The sequence below is a fragment of the Neophocaena asiaeorientalis genome, unplaced genomic scaffold (assembly GCF_003031525.2).
Source record: "Neophocaena asiaeorientalis asiaeorientalis breed wild unplaced genomic scaffold, Neophocaena_asiaeorientalis_V1.1 scaffold469, whole genome shotgun sequence".
Taxonomy (NCBI): Eukaryota; Metazoa; Chordata; class Mammalia; order Artiodactyla; family Phocoenidae; genus Neophocaena; species Neophocaena asiaeorientalis.
Window position 1 is genome coordinate 353,892 of NW_020172691.1, and position 19,261 is coordinate 373,152.

Sequence of the window (19,261 nt, forward strand, 5' to 3'; positions counted from 1 at the left end):
TCAGGAAAATGGGTTTGGGGCCTAGACGTCTCAGGCTTCTCAGCAAGTGTTCTCCAAGGACAGCTGGGCCTTGGGTGGAAGACCTCCCACGACCCCTCATTACTGCTGCCTCTGGGGTTCAGGTGACTCAGGTGGGTTGGATGAAGCGGGAGTTATAGAGTATCAAGGTTTTGGGGTCCATGAGGACAGAGATGTTCCCACATCCCTGAGTAGCGTCGCGCGTTGGTTTCATTTTTCATTCCTCATTTAGCCAACATTGACTAAACACCTGCTGTGTCTCCAGTCCTGTTCTCCTGCTGAGGACACAGCAGTGACCCAGACAAAGACCACGGTCCTCTTGGGGCTGATGTTGCAGTGAGGGAGACGGAAAATAAAAGTATCAGTGCACAAAATCAGACTTAATTATGATTGTGGAAGGGGTTCTAAGGAGCTGGGGCCTTTGAGTTAGGCTGGGCAATCTAGGAGGGCTTCACTGAGGAGGTGACATCTCATCTGAGACCTGGCAGATGGATAACAGAATTCATTAGAAGAGAAGGGGGAAGAGCGTCCCCAGCAGGCACAGCCCATGCAAAGGTCCTGGGGCAGGATGGGGCCTGGCGTGTTCGAGGAACAGCCAGGAGGCCCGTGTGTCTGGAGCAGAGTGAGCGAGTGGGGGAGAGGGAGGAGGGGAGGGCAGGGAGGGGACATGGGGCAGGGTCTTGCAGGCCCATGTGGGCCATGGGGAGGACTCAGGCTTTTACCCTGAGGGAGGTGGGAATGCTGGAGGGCTGTGGGCAGAGGAGGGGCGGGGCCTGTTTTACATTCTTTAAAGCTCCCTTGGACCTGTGGGGAGAAGGGATAGTCTGAGGCTGACGTAGCAGCTGGTACCGAGGGGAGGCCAGGGCAGCATCCAGGCCAGCCATGATGGGGGCCTGGGGGTGGAGGGAAGTGGGTGGGTTTCTGATGAAGAAAGGCAAGAACCTGATGATTAAATTGGAAGCTCAGATAATGGCGTGATTTGCTTAAAGTCACAGGGCAAATGGAGGGCAGAGCTGAGAACTGGAGAAGAGGCCTGGGGCTAGAGGTCAGAGGTGAGAGAGTGATTCCGCATCACCTTTCTCCAGGGTCCTGGGAATGTCAAGCAGTCTGTGACAAGGAGAATTGTTCTGTGCAAACTTGAGGTCTTATCAATAGAGGTAGAAGCCCCAGTACAGAGGAGGTTATGGATCCACTAATCAGCTAAGGACAGGTGTCAAACTGCGGTATATCCAGAAGAGGAAAGAGGTTGGGGTTCAGCAGCCTGTAGAGAAAGATTGAGAGATTCAGGGCTTCAGCCCTAAAAAGATGCCTGGGCAAATTTGGTTAAAATTTGGTTAAATTTACCACCTTGCTCTAGGCTCAGTCCCAAGCTGGGTCATCTGGGCCCCCCACAGAAGATCAGCCCCAGCCCCACCCACAGGGAGCCCCCAACACAAGAGCTGAAACAGCCGGACCCAAGACAGTTCTCAAATGTCCCCAGGTGGGGCTGCCCTTGGGCACAGGAAGCTGATGCGGGAGCTGGGGAGGTGGTCTGTGCAACCCCAGAGGACAGAGCTCAGCCTCCGCAGGGGTCAGTTTAACGTTGGTAAGGACTATCACCCCCCTGGCTGAAAGGTAATGAGGCATCTGTCACAGGAGGCATCCAAGCCCCGCTTGGTGGGAATTCCATCCTTTTAAGTAGAGAGAACCAGGCCATTCTAAAAAGGTCTCTTTATGTTCAGAGCAGCAGAGATCCCCAGGTGGGTGAGGGACCCCCAGGCAGCATTCAAAATGTGGGGCTGGACAGGGAAGTGTGAGTAGGGGCCAAAGATTCCAGCCTCAGCCCCCAAATCCCAGGCAGACTCCCATCTCCTGCAGCCATTGGAGGCACGGCACCCAGGGTCCATGGGACTTTCAGTGCCCTCAGAAATATTTAAATTTATTTCTTTGTTTATTTTACAACCAGAAGAATGCAAAATGTGATAATAATGAATACATAGCAATGCATCTAGCCTGAATTATGTTGACGTGTATACCAACGCAAGCAGAAAACATAATATTTAATAATTTTATTGTTTAGGGAGGAAGGCCAAACGCATGGGGCCCTCAAAAGTCATAATGCAGGTACATTCATCGGTGTCTGTTCATTCGTGCAAAGAGCAAATTATCGCACTTCTTGGTGCCTCAGTTTCCTCATCTGTAAAATGGGGGAGGGGTGCGTGAAGAATAAAGCCTCTCTCCTACAGGGTCTTTGTGGTATAATCCAGTGAGCCGATGACCATGGAGGTGTCTGGCAAACTGTTAAGGGCTGTGCCCAGGTCAGGAACTGTGTGATACTCACACAGCTAGAGCAGGAGAGATTGTGGTTAGATTCCAGGAGGACTTCCGTGGCCGCTCCACCTATTCAGCGAGTGCCTATTACACGTCAGCTGTGAGCTAGGCTGACCCAGCCCTGCCCTTCTTGGGCTCATGGCCCAGCTGGGGGTTAGGGAGTTAGAGAGAAAATGAATAAATTCATGAGAGAATTCCAAATTGGGAGGAAGTCTGCAAAGACATTAAAGGGGCGGGTAATGGGCCTGAGGAGGAAGCCGGGTGGGCAGGGAAGGCCTCTCTGAGTTGCAGCCTGAGTAATCTCAGGGACCAAAGGACTGGAGGTGGTGAGCACAGCCCGTGCAAAGGTCCTGGGGCAGGACTGGGCCTGGAGTGTTGGAATAACAGCCAGGAGGCCTGTGTGTCTGGAGCAGAGTGAGCGAGGGGGAGAGAGGGAGGAGGGGAGGGCAGGGAGGGGACGGGGTATGTCGTGCAGGGCCTCGTGGGCTTGTGGGGAGGACTTGGGGTTTTATTCCAGGGGCACTAGGAAGCCCTGGGAGGGCTGTGAGCAGGAGAGGGCCTCCCCCATCTGCCGAGGGGGTCCCTCTGCCCGTCTGTGAGTGCCACCCGCTGCCTCCCCCACCGTGTGCCCGGCGCTGGGGTAGGATTTGGGGGGCACATAGTCTCCCCAGCCCCCGGCCCGCGCCCGCCCGGCCGCCGCCCACTCTGCCCACATCTGAGGGACCGAGGAGCCGGACAGTCTGCTGCAAACCACGGAATGTTTCCCGGAGCGCCCGGGCCGGGAATGTCGGCGGTGAGGAGGGGAAGGGCGGGGAGCTCCGGAGAAGAAAGTTGGAGAGAGACAGAAAGCAGGGCCAGGGAGGGGGGGTGGGCCCAGGCAGCACAGAGGGCTGACAGAGGGCTGAAGAGGCCACCATCATGCCCCCCCACTTTACAGACGGAGAAACGGAGGCACAACCAGTACCTGACCGCACCCATCAGCTCCCCACCCCACCCCGGCTCCAGGTCCCAGCACTTTCCTACCTTCTGGAAGTCCTTCCTCTCTTCCATCCTTTCTTCTCCTGGGCAGGCCAACATGGGGTGTTCAGAGCCTCCCCTGGGGGCTCCTGAGGCTGCCCCTCCAAGAGCAGGGTAGAGCTGGGCTGCTGCTCATTCTAGAAGTCAAGAGAAGGAAAAGCCATGGCTCAGAGAGGGACAGTACTTTCCCCAAGGTCACACAGCAAACTACTGTAAATTTGCAGCGCTGAGCCGAGAGCTCAAGGTAATAGCCATTTGGAGTCCTCCCAACAAGCCTATGAAGAAGGAACTGCCACGATCACCATCTTACAGATGGGGATACAGGCTCGGAGAGGGACGGTCACTGCATGAGGACAAAGGGATGTGACAGGATAACGCGGTGGTTCAGAGCTTACCCTCAGGATCAGCCTCTGTCTGTCATCCATGAGAGACTGCTATTTGGGGAGGTCACTTAACTCAGGTAGTGGGTGTCACACCCCAGCCCCACACAAGCTGATGACAGGGTGCTTCGGTCCACCTTTGCCCCGGTGGCCTTGAGAGGGTCCAAGAGCCCGAGGCCTAGAGCCAAAGACAGGGTGGCAGTGCCTGGTCTTTGGATGGAAACTCAGGGAGCAGGGAGAGGGCCCTGGCCAGGGGCCGGGGTGGGGATCCCTGGAGGAAGTGGCATTTCAGCCAAGCCTGGGGGGATGCTAAGGCTTTCAGCTCAGAGAGATGGTGGTGAGGGCATTCCTGGCAGAAGGAACTGTGCAGACACAGGTGTGGCGGTGGGAATGTGCTGAGTGTGACAGAGCTAAAGGCAGGAGGAGGTGAGTGAGGTAGCAGAGGGAGGCGAGAGAGAGAAGTGTGAAGCCAGACCCTGGTGGGAGCTGGGCCTTCCCTCCCAGGCAGCCGGGAGCCATGCTGGGTGAAGGAGTAGGGAGGGGCATGGCCAGATCTCAGGCAGCTGTGGGATTGGGAATGGGGGCTGGGAGGAGAGTGAAACGGTGATCCAGATGGTAGAAAAGGAGACCTGAGGATGGATGGGGGAGAGGCCCGAGGGGGAGAATGGGCAGAACGTGAAGACCCACAGGCTGCGGAGAGGGAAAGGGGAGGAGGTGAGGCCGATGCTGCGATCCCAGCCTCAGGGGCGGTGAGCAACGGTGAAATTGTCCCTGAGGTGGGGACATGGGGTGGGGGAGGGGCAGGAAGATGCTGAGTCTAGGGATCCGAGGGGATGTCCTAGGGGGGATGCTGAGTAAGGTGTGGAGAAAACCACTGGGGCCTAAGGTAGTGCATGGTACAGCTTACGTGATCAGTAACTGCTTATCCATGGGAGGGAGGGACAGAGGGTCAGGGAGGGATAGACAGAAGGATAGAGGGATGGACGAGTGGGTGGGTAGATGGGTGGATGGATTGTGGATGGATGGGTGGGTGGGTGGTTGGATGGCTGGATGGGTGGATGGGTGGATGGGTGGATGGATAGGTGGGTGGGTGGATGGATGGATGGATAGACGGGTGGATGGATGGGTGGGTGAACATATGGACGATTGGATGGATAAATGGACAGATGGGTGGGTGGAGGCTGAAGACAGAAGTGGCTACCCTGAGTGTGAAGGAAAAAGGGCCCAGCACAGCCTGGTGAGGGCCAGGCCAGTGAGATTTGCGGGGGGGAGGGGCAGAAACCATGTCAGTTGCCCCATAACTCTCTCGCAGTGAGGCCCCCCCAAGTCCTCTCCTCTGTCCTCACTCTCCATAGACAGCTGTGGGGCTAGATACTCCTCTCCACACACACATGGCTCAGCTCTGGGGGGCCCACCGCAGACAAATCAGTGGAAAATTAAAATAGTGTCTGTGTGCTGGTTATCGGCGGCCTCAGCTGGGCCACTTAATGACCCCTTTCTGGGGATTGTTACCAGCTGGAGGTGGCTGGGGGTGGGCATCAGCGCCGAGCCACCCAATCTGAAAGGGAGAGGGAGGGGGTGGTCCCTGGAAACAGTGCTGCTGGGAGAGGGGAAGGGCCTTACGGTGGTCGTGATGGGAATCCAGGAAAAAGATGGTGCTGGGCTCTAGGTATGGACCAGCCTGGGCCCTGCATTCTGGTGGGTCCTCCCTCAGGGCCTCTGCCCTGCAATCCCTACTGCAGGGGTGCCTGGTAGTTTCAGCTCATCTTTTAAGTCTCAGGCCCAATGTCACCACCTCCTGGAAGCCCTCCCCAGACCAGATCAACTCCTCCAATCATTTACTCTCTGCCCTGCTCACCTGTATGTATAATGTTATCCTCATGGATACACAGGTGTTAAGAGCAAGAACTTCACTTTGCCACTCACCAGCTGTGTGTCCTTGGGTAAGTCACTTTCTCTCTCTGTGCCTCATTTTCCTCATCTGTAAAACAGGGATGATAATAACCCCTTCCTCAGAACTGTTGGGAGGATTCAGTGAGCTATTCAGGGCAAACTGGTAATTACTGAACATTTACTATGTGCTGGGCAATCCCATTTTAGGGTTGGGGTCACTGAGGCCCACAGTTAGACAAACTAATCTGATACCGTCATTGTGTTGTGTGCCTGGACCAGAACAATCTCTTCTGCCCTGATTCCCCAGCTCCCACCCTGGTCTCCACAGTCTGTCCTCCCCATTAGGACCACCAGAGGGTGCAGGTGAGCACCTGAGGCAGGTCCTCCTCCCTCCTCTGCCCACAGCCCTCCAGGGCTCCCACCTCCCTGGGGTAAAAGCCCAAGTCCTCCCCACAAGCCCACAAGGTCCTGCACGACCCACCCCGTCCCCTCCCTGCCCTCCCTCCTCCCTCTCTCCCCCTCGCTCACTGCTCCAGACACACGGGCCTCCTCGCTGTTCCTCCAAAGGAACCAGGCCTGGTCCTGCCCCAGGGCCTTTGCACGAGCTGTGCCTTCCACCCGAGATGCTGTTCCATATCCTTTGGCCAAACTGGCTTTGTCTCATTCTTCAGTTCTCAGCCCAAATGGCCCTCGGACAGCCCCCCCTTCCCAACTAAAGCTGGTCTTTCTGCTGTTCTGTCCTTACCCCTCCCCCATTCTTCTCCGGAATGCAACAAACACAAGTTGCAATTATATTCTGTGTAATTCTGTATCTCCCACTGGACCACAAATGAGAGCAGGGATTTCTGCCCTGGCCTTCTCTGGGTCCCCAGCGCTCCACATAGGACATGGCACACAGGAGGCGCCGAATAAATGTTTATTGAAAAATGAACAAAGGAGTAGATAAACATCACACAAATAATGTGCCTGACAGAGCAGTCACAAACTCCCATCTCTCAAAGCCCAGCACTTTTATTCGCCCTGCCCTGGCTGACTTGACGATAATTTTAAAAGAGTAGTTCATAGATGCCACTCTTTTTTTTTTTTTTTTAACTTTCCGTTTTTAAGATGCAGTTACATATGAGATAAGACAAATCCAGAGGGCAGAAACAGACCTCGATATATTTGGGGACTTTTCCAATTGGTGGAGAAATGACGGATTCTTCGATCAATTTTGATCGAAGGACAGCTTTAAGGAAAAAAAACTCCAACATTTTATTTTGGTATAGTTTTAGAGAAAAGTCACAAAGGTAACACAGAGAATTCCCACGTACCCTCACCTGACTGCACTGATGGGAAAATCTTTCTTAACAGCTGTGCATTTGTCACGACAAAGAAATTAACATCAGGACAGTAGTATTAACTAAAGTCCGTCTTTTAACGTCACTACCTGAGTTTTACCATTTTTTCTATTAATGCCCTCTTTTTGCTCCAGGATCCCACATGGCGTTTAGTCATCATGCCTCCTTAGGCTCCCTGGGCTATGATAATTTCTCCGTCCTTTCTTGTTTAGCATGACCTTGACTGTGTCGACGAGGACTGGCTGGCGTCCTGATCCGGGTTTCTTGCATATTTTCTCATGATTAGACCGGGGTTTTGGGGAGGAAGACACAGAGGTGAAATGCCCTTCTCGTTACACCCCATCAGGGGTCCCTGACGTGCACACGACATCACCCTGAGGGTAACCTTTTTAAAAAAATTGAACAGTAGTTGATTTACAATATTGTGTTAGTTTCAGGCGTACAGCAAAGTGATTCAGTTACATATTTATTCATATATTCTTTTTCAGATTCTCTTTCGTTATAGGTTATTACAGGGTATTGAATATAGTTCCCTGTGCTATACAGTAAATCCTTGTTGTTTATCTATTTCATATATAGTAGTGTGTGTCTGTTAATCCCATACTCGTAATCTATCCCTCCCCTCGCCTTTCCCCTTTGGTAACCATAAGTTTGTTTTCTATGTCTGTGAGTCTGTTCCTGTTTTGTAAACAAGTTCATTTGTATTATTTTTTAGATTCCACATATAAGTGATATCATATGATATCTGTCTTTCTCTGTCTGACTTACTTCACTTAGTATGATAATCTCTAGGTCCATCCATGTTGCTGTAAATGGCATTATTTCATTATTCTATGGCTGAGTAATATTCCATTGTATATATATACCACATCTTCTTTATCCATTCCTCTGTCAATTGACATTCAGGTTGTTTCCATGTCTTGGCTATTGTAAATAGTACAGCTATGAACACTGGGGTGCATGTGTCTTTTTTAATTAGAGTTATCTCCGGATATATGCCCAGGAGTGGGATTGCTGGATCATATGGCAACTCTATTTTTAGCTTTTTAAGGAACCTCCATCCCATTTTCCACAGTAGCTGCACCAACTTACATTCCCACCAACAGTGTAGGAGGGTTCCCTTTTCCCCACACCCTCTCCAGCATTTATTATTTGTAGACTTTTTGATGATGGCCATTCTGACCAGTGTGAGGTGATACCTCATTGTAGTTTTGATTTGCATTTCTCTAATAATTAGCAATGTTGAGCATCTTTTTTTTTTGATATTGAGTTGTATGAGCCGTTTGTATATTTTGGAAATGAAGCCCTTGTTGGTCGCATCATTTGCAAATATTTTCTCCCAGTCTATAGGTTGTCTTTTCATTCTGTTTATACCCTGAGGTCAACCTTGATCACGTGGTTATGATGGGCCACCAGGTTTCCCCACTGTGAGGCTACGCTTGTCCCCTTTTCGTGCTTTGTTCTTTGGAAGCCAGTCACTAAGTCTAGCACCCCTAGACTCGCCTCCAGGAGGGAGGAATAGCTACATGAATTATGTAAACTTCTTCTGCAAGGGAGATTGTTCTCGTCTCCTCCATTTATTTATTTATTAATTCGTTTATTAAGATCAGTATGGACTGATGACATGTTACTGTTAGGTTCTAGTTTATCATCTGATACTGCATTATTCATTTTTTCGCTTTGAGTTTTTTGGCTTTGACATTGGAGCTCTTTCAGGTGGCTCCTGTGAGGGGGCAGGACAATTTTTTAAGCCTTGGAGAAGAAAACTTAAATTGCCTCCCTATACTATATCTTTCAGCAATATCCATTACAGATGGGTCAACAGTGAAGCCATAAAAAAATTAAAACACAAAAGTACTAGAAGAAAATATGGGAGAAACTGTTTATAGGATCAGAGTGGAAAGGCCTTTCTAAGCAAGCACAAAGTCCCCTGAAGTCATAAAAGAAATGTTATGTTTTATTACATAAAAAATAAAATTTCATGGAGGGCAAAAAGGCCCCCAAATCAACAACAAATGTGAGAGAAATATTTGCACATACTTGCAAAAGATTTTTGCCAGACAACAAATATGTAAAGAGTGCCTACAAATCAACAAGAAAAGACCAACTGAAAAAAGATGCAAAGGATTTGAACGGACCATCCCAGAAAAGACCTGAAAGAAATAAAAATGGATTCAAAATCTGTGAAAAGATGTTTGACCTTATAGGGTGAGACATTCACAATAAAGCTACAATGGGATTTCTATCGTTTGGATTGCTAAAAAGCTAAAGTTTTCTTGTATGCTGCATTGTAAGTCATGGGGCACTGGTTCTCAACCAGGAGTGATTTTGACCCCAGAGGATACTCTGCGATGTCTTAAGACATTTTTGATTGTCATGACTAGGGGGAGGAGGCTACGAGGATCTAGCGGGAGGAGGTCAGGGGATGGGGTTCAACACCCGACAATGCACAGGATGCCTGCCCCTCCCCCAGCAAAGAATGCTCCAGCCCAAAACGTCAATAAGGAAGCAAGCTCTTTTGTGTATTACTTGGGAGAACATACATTTTTTAGAGGCAATTTGGTATTATAGCATGTGCCAAAGTTTAAAGTGCAAACATCTTTTTAAAAAATTCTTTTTAATTGAAGTATAGTTGATTTACAATGTCGTGTTCGTTTCAGGTGTACAGCAAAGTGATTCAGTTATGTATATATTCTTTTGCAGATTCTTTTTTTTTTAATTTATTTTACTTATTTATTTTTGGCTGCGTTGGGTCTTCATTGCCGTGCAAAGGCTTTCTCTAGTTGTGGTGCTCAGGCTTCTTCTTGCGGTTGGCTTATCTTACTGCGGAGCACGGGCTCTAGGTGCGCAGGCTTCAGTAGTTGTGGCTCACGGGCTCAGTAGTTGTGGCTCGCCGTCTCTAGAGCACAGGCTCAGTAGTTGTGGTGCACGGGCTTAGCTGCTCTGTGGCTTTTGCGGATTCTTTTTCCTTGTAGGTTATTACAAAATATTGAGTCTAGTTCCCTGTGCTATCCAGTAGGTCCTTGTTGGTTATCTATTGTATACATAGTAGTGTGTATATGGTTTTAAAAAAATATTTATTTATTTGGTTGCATCAGGTCTTAGTTGCAGCAGGCGGACTTCTTAGTTGCAGCAGGCGGACTCCTTAGTTGTGGCTTGCCAACTCCTCAGTTACGGCATGTGAACTCTTAGTTGCGGCACACATGTGGAATCTAGTTTCCTGGCCAGGGATCAAACCCGGGCCCCCTGCATTGGGAATGCAGAGTCTTAACCACTGCACCACCAGGGAAGTCCCTGTAGTGTGTATATGTTAATCACAAACTCATAATTTACCTTTCCCCCCAACCCGGCAAACACCTTTCAACACCACATTTCCAATTCTTGCAATATATCCTCCATGTCTGCAGAGATACGTGTGTGAAGGTACTTGGCACCATATTGTTTGTGGTAACAAACACTGGTAACAACCAAAATTAGCCTCAAGAGAAGACTAATTTATACAAACCGTGGTCAGCAGAAAACAGGATGGTGGTTCCTCAAAAACTTAAACACAGAATCACCATATGACCCAGCAATTCCACTCCTGGGTGCATCCCCATCTGAATCGAAAGCAGAGTCGCAAAGGACTATTTGCACACCCCATGTTCACAGCAGCATTATTCACAACAGCCAAAAGGTGGAAGCAACCCAAGTGTCCGTCGACAGATGATGGGTAAACAAAATGCGGTCCATCCATACGATGAAATATATTATTCAGTCTTGAAAAGGAAGGAAATTCTGACGTGCTCTCCAACATGGATGAACCTTGAAGACATCATAGTGAATGAAAGAAGCCAGACGGAAAAGGACAAAGTGTCTGATTCCACTCACGTGCGGTCCCTAGAGGAGTCAAATCCATAGAGACAGGAAGTAGATGGTGGGGACCAGGGGCTGGGGTGAAGGATGGGACGTCAGTGTTTAAAGGGAACAGAGTTTCAGTTTGGGAGGATGAGAAAGTTCTGGAGGTGGATGGTGGGGATGGTTGTACGACGATGTGAATGTGCTTAATGCCACTGAGCTGTGTACTTTAAAATGGTTAACATGTTAAACTTTATGTTCTACATCTTTTACCACAATTTTTTTTTTTTTAAAAGTGTGCATCCATGCAGTTGACTTCAGTCCTTAACAAGCTGCTTTGGCTGTTGATGGGCAACCATCTCTTAGGACAAACTAAGTGATAAAGGCTGCAATGCTAATGGGTCCCGCGAGAGGGCAGCACATGACCGGGAGACCCGCCTTAACGCTTTGATACACGTTCGCACGTTACTGAAGGTTTCCTTTCTGTTTCCCACCTTTTTTGTTTTGTTTTATTTACCTCTGTATTTCTATCCTTTTTTCCTATTACTGTGCCTCCATAGGCAAACGTCTCAAGTGTTCAACGTGTGTCTTTTTTACATCTATGTGTCATTGAAAATGTATTTTGTTAGGTTGCATGTATAGGTAATATGCCTGGAAAGATGATGCATGAGTGACTGTGTGGCTGTGTGCCAATAAAACTTTATTTATAATAGCCAGGGATGGGCTGTGTATTGGTCAGGGCTCTCCAGAGAAGCAGAACCAATAGGGTATGTGTGTATGTATGTGTGTGTGTGTGTGTGTGTGTGTGTGTGTGTGTATAGACATAGACAGATGTAGAAATAAAGATAATTATTTTAAGGAGTTGTCTCATGCCATGTGGGAGCTGGCAAGTCTGAAATTTGTAGGGTAGGCCAGCATGCTGGAAATTCAGTTATGAGGCAATGTTGCAGCCTTGAGCCTGAAATCTGTAGGCCAGGCAGGCTGGAGACTCAGGCAGGACTTCTGTGTTACAGTTTTGAGGCAGAATTCCTTCTTTCACCAGGAAACCTCAGTGTTTGCAGTTAAGTCCTTCGACTGATTTGACACGGCCCACCCACATCCTGGAGGGCCACGTCCTTCACTTAAAGTCAACTGATGCAAATGTGAATGGCATCTACACAATCCTTGCACAGCAACATTTAGACGAGGGATCACAAAATGTAACCATCCCAGGCTGAATTTGATCCATAGGCCACAGTGTGCCAACACCCATGTCTTAATTTCCTGGGGCTGTTAGAAATGTCACAAATCAGGTGTCTCGAGCCACAGAAATTTGCTGTCTCACAGCTCTAGAGGCTAGAAGTCCAAAATCAAGGTGTCCACAGGGCTGGTTCTTTCTGAGGCCGCATCGAAGAATCTGTTCCACATCCCCCTCCTTGGCTTGTAGACATCTGTCTTCATGTTCACACGGCCTCTCCCTGGGTGCACATCTCTGCCCAAATTTCCCTTTTTTAGAAGGATACCAGGCATATTGGATTAAGGCCCACCCTAATGACCTCATTTTTAGCTTGATCACCTCTGTAAAGGTCCCATCTCCAAGTACCGTCACATTCTGAGGTCCTGGGTTTTAGGACTCCCGTGTACGCATTTGGGGAGGATACAATTTGACTCATAGTACCCTGTTATAAATGTGGATGGTTCTTTCTCCTTACTGTATAATATTCCATTGTATGAACATACCTCACTTTTTTCATCTGTCCTAGTAAGGATGGGCATTCTGGTTGTTTCTATTTTGGGGTTTTTATGAGTGAAGCTGCTATGGCCATTCCTATATGTGCCTTCTGGTGAATAGATGCAGCATTGCTGTTAGGTGTGTACCTACCTGTGTCAACTGATAGTGACAGGATGCTTCCCAGGGGGCTGCCGCAGTCCACACACACACACACACACACACACAGGTGGGTTCCCAGCAACCCTCAGCATCATCCGTCTTTCTCATTTTGCCCCTCAGACAGGTGTAAAGTGATACAGCTGTGCTACTCTGCATTGCTCCTGGGTTGACCACTTCTGCTTCCCTCTGAAAGTCGCCTGTTCACACACGTTGTCCACTTTGCTCTAGGGGTGTCATCTTTTTGTAATGGTTTTGAGGAGCAGGGCCACTATTGCACACCTCCAGGGCAAACATTCCCACTGGGTTGTCTTAGAACTCAATTAGACTAGAGTGAGAATGACTTCCCCTGCAATATGCAATACAGCAGCCCTGGGTAGGAGTTCCTTGTATACTCCAGCTATTGGCCCTGCCATTTCTCCTCCTGTCCCATCATCTCTCTATTCACTCTGTTCCTAGTGTCCTTGACTGGACAGAAATCTTTAATTTTAATGTCATGGAATTCATACATCCTTTGCCTTCTGGCTTGTGTTTCTGAGGCTTTGTTTAAGAAGTTCTTTCTCACCCCCAGGTCCTAAAGTTCTTTTCCTACATGTTCTTCTATCAATGTTCCTGTTTTTTCTTTCACATTTAGGTCTTTAATCTGGGGGGCATCCATCTGCAGGTGACATCAACCAGGGAACCAGTTTGAGTTTTCTCATGGAGCAAGCCAGTTTTCCTCAGTGCTGTTGGTCCAGCCACCCCAGTCTTTTCGTCGTTGGCTTGAGGCATCACCTCTGCAGATATCCGAGGATGCACCTCTGGGCTCTCGTATCTCTCTGATGGGCTCTCATATCTCTCTGATGGGCTCATTTGATTATCTTAAACATCTTGCCCCATTGGATGCCGTTGGTGAGGTGTGGACACTTACTCTATTTGACAGTTGGGGAAACTGAGGCTCGGGGAAGGGAAGAGAACTCCCAAAGTCATACTGTGGGAGGATGAGGGTAGAGTCAGGACCGGAAGCTGGGGCAGGTTGAGTGTTTTCGTTGGTTCTGTTTATATCCGTTAGTGTAAAGCAGGGGGTCGCAAGTTTTTTCTATAAAGGGGTAGATAATCAATATTTTTAGTTTTGTGGGCCAGTCAGCCTCTGTCATGACTATGCAACACTGCAGTTCCAGCATAAAAGCAGCCATAGATGACATGTAACTAAATGGGATGGCTGTGTGCCAATAAAACTTTATTTCTAAAAACAAGTGGTGGGCCGGACTTGGCCCCTGGGCTGTAGTCTGCTGACCACTGGCCTAAGTGTTTAGCAAACCCTGCTGGGTGTCCAGCTCTGTTCTGGGCACTGGAGATACAGCAGTGACCAAGACAGATGTGCATAAGCACGGAAATGAATAACTTCTAACAATGAGGAGGCTACGAAACAAAAAGCAGGATGACAGGTGGGTGGCGAGTGGGAGGGGAGAAGGGAGGGAAGGCCTCATAAAGAAAGTGTCCTGAAAGATGAGAAGCCAGCCTTGAAGAAATTGGGGAAAGATGTCCCTGGCCAAGAGCACAACCCATGCAAAGGCCCTGGGGCAGGACTGGGCCTGGAGTGTTGGAGGAACAGCGAGGAGGCCCGTGTGGCTGGAACAGAGTGAGTGATGGGGAGAGAGGGAGGAGGGGAGAGCAGGGAGGGGACGGGGCAGGTCGTGCAGGGCCTTGTGGGCTGTGGGGAGGACAGTAGGATTTTATTCTTAGGGTGATGGGAACCATGGAGAAATCGAGGGCCTTTTTACAGATGGGATAGGGTAGGGGCAGGAGTGAAATCCAGGAAACCAGAAAGGAGTTGCAGCAGCCCCCGTTGGGCAAATGGCTTCACCTTCCAGATTCTCAGTTTCCCCATCTGTAAAATGGCACCCATGAAACCCACTTACTGCACAGCAAAGCCAGAGCCCACGGTATGTTCACACGCGCAGGTCTTGGAGTTGGATGAAGATCCGAGGTCTAACTTGAGCTGCTAGAAACCACCTAGGCCTGGTCAGTGCCCCCCACACAGTAGGCCCGCAGGGATGCTACAGGGTGTGAGTGGAGGAAACTGGGTAAATGCCCAATTTCAGGAAGATAGAGGCGCGGAATGGGGGTGCAGAGCAGAGGGAGAAGGGTTGAAGCCGTGCCCTGCTTGGCAAGTCCTCGGGGGTAGAACCCCTCCTGTCCTCTCCCATTTCACTCTCCCTGGGTCTGTGCCAGTCACGGGGTGGGGGGTTCCCCAGAACTTCCTAGTAGATTCAGTTACTATGATGGGTGTGGTTCCTGAAAAGGCTGGGGACTGGTGGTAGGGATGGGAGGGAGTGGATCATGGGGTAAGCCAGCACGGGGACCACCCTGTGGGACGGCCTGGGCCATATAAGGAGCCTCTACTGCCCCCTCCCTGCCTCCGGGGACATCAGACACCTGCAAGGGGCAGCGGGCAGCCAGCCCGGGAGTTGGGAGGAGTGGGAATTCCAGCCTGTCCCTCATCCAGTCCAGTTACTGCTGCCAGCCGAGGCCCTGACCTTTCTCCCAGATCCCGGAGCTGAGTAATCGTTACCGGAAAAATAAGTCAGGCAGCTGAGTGGCTGCAGCGCATCCTCCTGGGGTTGGGGTCACTCTGGGTCCCCAGTCTGGTTGCTGGAGACCAGGGTACCACGGCCATGATGTGTACCGGGTCAAGGTTCCTCCTCCCCTCCCCCCTGCACTCTCTACCCCCTACTGTGCCCACACTGCCCCCAGCACATGTTCCCCACCGCCCCGAAGTGACACTGCCCACCCCTCTCACAGCTCCCTGCAAGGTCTGACAAGTGGGTGCAGAAAAAGGCCCAGGCATCCCTGGCTGCCCCAAGCATTCTCGAACCTTGGTCCCGCAGACACCTGGATCCAGGAGGAGCAGGGCAGCAACTTGGCTGGGAGTCTTGGACATCAAAGGGAGCTGGATTTGAACTTCAGCTCTGTCATTTCTTTGCAGGGTGACCTTGAGCGGGTGAGCTTGAGCAGTTGACCCTCCCTTTCTGAGCCTCAGTTTCCACCTCCGGGAAATGGGAACAATAAAACAGCCCTTCCTGGTTTTGTGAGGCTCCCGAGGGATGCCCATGTGAACATCCCAGACAGAGCATGGTCCTGAGCGGCTATACAGTACACACGAAGAGCTCCCCAAATGTATGCAGGGTGCTTCCCGGGTGCCGGGTCCCTGTGGAGCTGGAATTCCAGGGAGAGAGACAGACCACAAAGGAAGAAGAACAGCGTTGAGGGACACTGAGTGCCATAAGGAAACAGAATGATCGTTAGACTTTACTATTGTTTCAACTGGCATTGTTGATAGCCAATGGATGGCGTGGATAGCCCATGTTCCACACAAGGCCTCCCAAGGCCTGGGATTATTTAGTGCCAACTGTGTACCATGCTCCAATCGCGGCTTAACCCTGCAAAATCCATTTCCCAGAAGAGAGTGTGAGGTCTCGGGTTTGTCCAAGGTCACGAGCCAGTTGTGCAGGCAGGGCCTGGGAGCGGACCTGCTGGGCGGCACACTTCCTGGACCTGCCTCCCCTCCTTGGGCAGAGTTGGCATCCTCCCAACTGCACCGGCCCCACCAGCCCTGAGCTTCCCCCAGCAGGGGTCCAGGAGGGCTGGACTGGGGAGGGGTGTGGCCAGGGCAGACACTGGGGCAGGGCAAAGAGGGGGCAGGGTGCTGCCACTGACCCCCAGGGCTGCCTGGGAAACGCCAACGCCTAATCCTGGCTCCAGAGGACACGTTGTACTAGAGATTATATAAACCAACCTCTCCATTCGTTGGCTTAATTCTTTCAGGCTTTTCCCCTCATCTGTCATTCTTTAATCGCCCTGTTAACGGAGCTCCCGGTCAGGCCTCTCTCTGCAGCCCGAACCCCAGCCACTCCCGTCTCTCTCTGTGAAGATCCAAGTGGGGGCCTCTGCCACCCCCCAAGGCCAGGTCGAGGTGGTGGAAGGGGTGCCGGGAGGAGGGGTGGGCATAGCGGATGCAGCGTGTCTGAGAGACGGGAGCATAGGGCCCAGAAGGGCACCCAAGTCAGGCTCTGACCCCACTCTCAGTTTCCTCCTCCAGAAAGTAGGGGGCCCGATCTCCAGGTTGCGGAGAAGGCCACGAAAGGAGCGAGCACATAGTAGGTGGTCAGTTAACGCGGGCCGGTCACCATTCTGATGAACCAAGAGGTGGGATGCCCAACCCCACCATGGGGCAGTGGGTACAGGACAGCCCGGGACTGGCCCTGGGACCCCATCCCCATGACCCTGGTGACCCTCGCCAAGACTCGGTGCGTCCCTCTGTGAAGTGGGCAGGCCACCTCCCCTTAGCTAAGCCTGTCAAGAGAGTAAATCCTGAGAGTTCTCATCATAAGGAAAATTGTTTTTTCTATTTCTTTAATTTTGTATCTACATGGAAAGATGGATAAATGTATGGTGGTCATCTGAAAAATTAAAATAATTAAAAAGCCTCTTATCCTTGAGAAAAAAGAAAGTTAGAACCTAAAAATAAGTAAATAAATACATACATAAGCCAGGCCCATTGCACAGATGGCAAACTGAGGCTGGGTTCCCCTGTGCGTCCGGGACAGGGCTGGGAGTTGGCGCCCAGTGGAGGGGAGGCTAAGATGAAGAACTGAGCTGAGGGCATCAGTCCCCATGGCCCGATTCCAAGTCATGGCCACCCCTGCTCTGAACCTCTGTTTCCCTCCTCCAACAGATGGGCCTGGTCGGTGGCGATGTCAGGGTGCCCGCCCTCCCCACCCTGCCACTCTGCCCCTTTCCCTAACCCAGCAGCACAGCCGGAAATCACAGTGCCAACGACTCTCTCCCTCTGTAACCGACTTCCTGTGGTTATGGCCCACCTTGGATGCCAGCCGCCCTCTCCCCACCGCGCCCCCACCCCGGGCCACAGAGCCAGGGAGTCCAGTCCTTATCCGAGGCTCCCACTCCCAGGAAGCCAACCCCCTCAAGTGGTATGTCTACCTGAGTGACCGTGGCTGCCAGGGGCCATCACCAGGCTCCTTCTGCTGCTCGCCTGGGAAATCGCTTACTGGCTGCCTCCTAACCCACAGCTGGAGGTCAGAGGGCAAAGGACAAAGGCCAAGGAGCTCCCTTTTCAGATCTAGAGGAGCAGGAGTTGCCTCCTGATTTCTGGAAGGGAAAGAAACCTCCCATTTGGCAGGACTTTTCTGAGGTGCTGGCAGGATGAGGGAGGGAGCCCCCATGGTGGGAAGAGGAGACCCCAGCCCTGCTCAAGGGACATGAGGGGGCATCTGTGGGGACACTCCTACAGCCAGCAGGGCAGCCTGCAAATAATGGCAACCACGGCCATCATATGACTGTGCCCATTTTACAGATGGGCAAACTGAGGCAAAGATGCCTCCTGCCTGAGGCCACGCCATCTGTGAACAGCAATGCGAGGGTCTGAGCCTCCAAAGGCCTCACTGCTGGGGCCTGCCGGGTGGGGGTGAGGGGAGGAGGTCTCCTGGGCTCTCTGGGGCTGGAAATCGCAGTGCCACTCCCGCTCCCATTGTTGCACGGAACTGGATGGTCTCTTCCCTGCAGTGGCCCCTGCCAGGCACGTCAGTGAGTCCCTCTGGGACAGATGGGGAAAATGAGGCCCAGAAACTGGAAGCAACTTGTCCTGAGTTCCCACGCGACAGTGGGAGATGCCTAAGCTGGGCAGTACTGGGGGCCAGGTGGGCAGTGTCCCCACACCTGCCCTGGATGGCTCAGCAACTCCCACCCCGTGAGATCCGGCCTCAGTTTCTCCAACTGAAGGAGAGATGCCAGAGGGACACCAGCAGGACCTCGGAGGCTGGGCCCGGGGCCGGCGTGTGTGGGCAGGTTTCGGAGTTCCAGGCGGTGCCCGAGCCTACACCCAGGTGCCCGCGCCAGGCCCTCCGGCAAAGGCTCTGGGTGGAGGCCTTCCGATCGCCTCCGTGGAGGGCTGGGCTTGACTCTGGCCGCCACATTCCATGGTCTTCTCGCTGTCCCCAAACATGGCAAGCTGCCCCTCCAAGTCACCGGGCAAGCATGTGGCAAAAGCAGGATTCCAACCCAGCTCAGCCCAACTCCAGAGCCAAGGCGTCTGGAGAATTTCAAAGCGTTCAGGGATTCAGCTTGCCGGCCAGCCAGGAGTCCCCCTGCCCACAGGCAAGGGCTCACATCTTCCGGAGCCACATTTTCCCTGTCTCGTCCGGAAGGGTCATCATTCACCTGCTCTTTGCTCTGCTCCACTTTCAAGGGCGTGAAATGTGTCCAGAGGGGGAGAAATTCAGGGTAAATTTCCTGTTCCCCGGGTCTCCAAACCCAGGAAGTGCTACCAGGTGTCTAGCCCCAGTCCCTCTTGCTGCTTTGCTTCCCTTCCCTGTTGTTTGGAGGGCTGCAGAGATGAGCTCAGAGAAGCCGGGGGCGGCGGGGGTGTGTGTGCTGCACCCTGAGCAGGTCGACAGCAGCACCTCCCACGTTCTGGGAGGGTTGGGGTGAAGGGCTAGGGAGGGCCCAGGTCGGCAGAAACAGGGGTGCAAGTCTGAGGTGACCTGGGAACTTGTATGTCACAGAGTCCTGAACTTGTATGGGAACTTGTATGGGGCCAC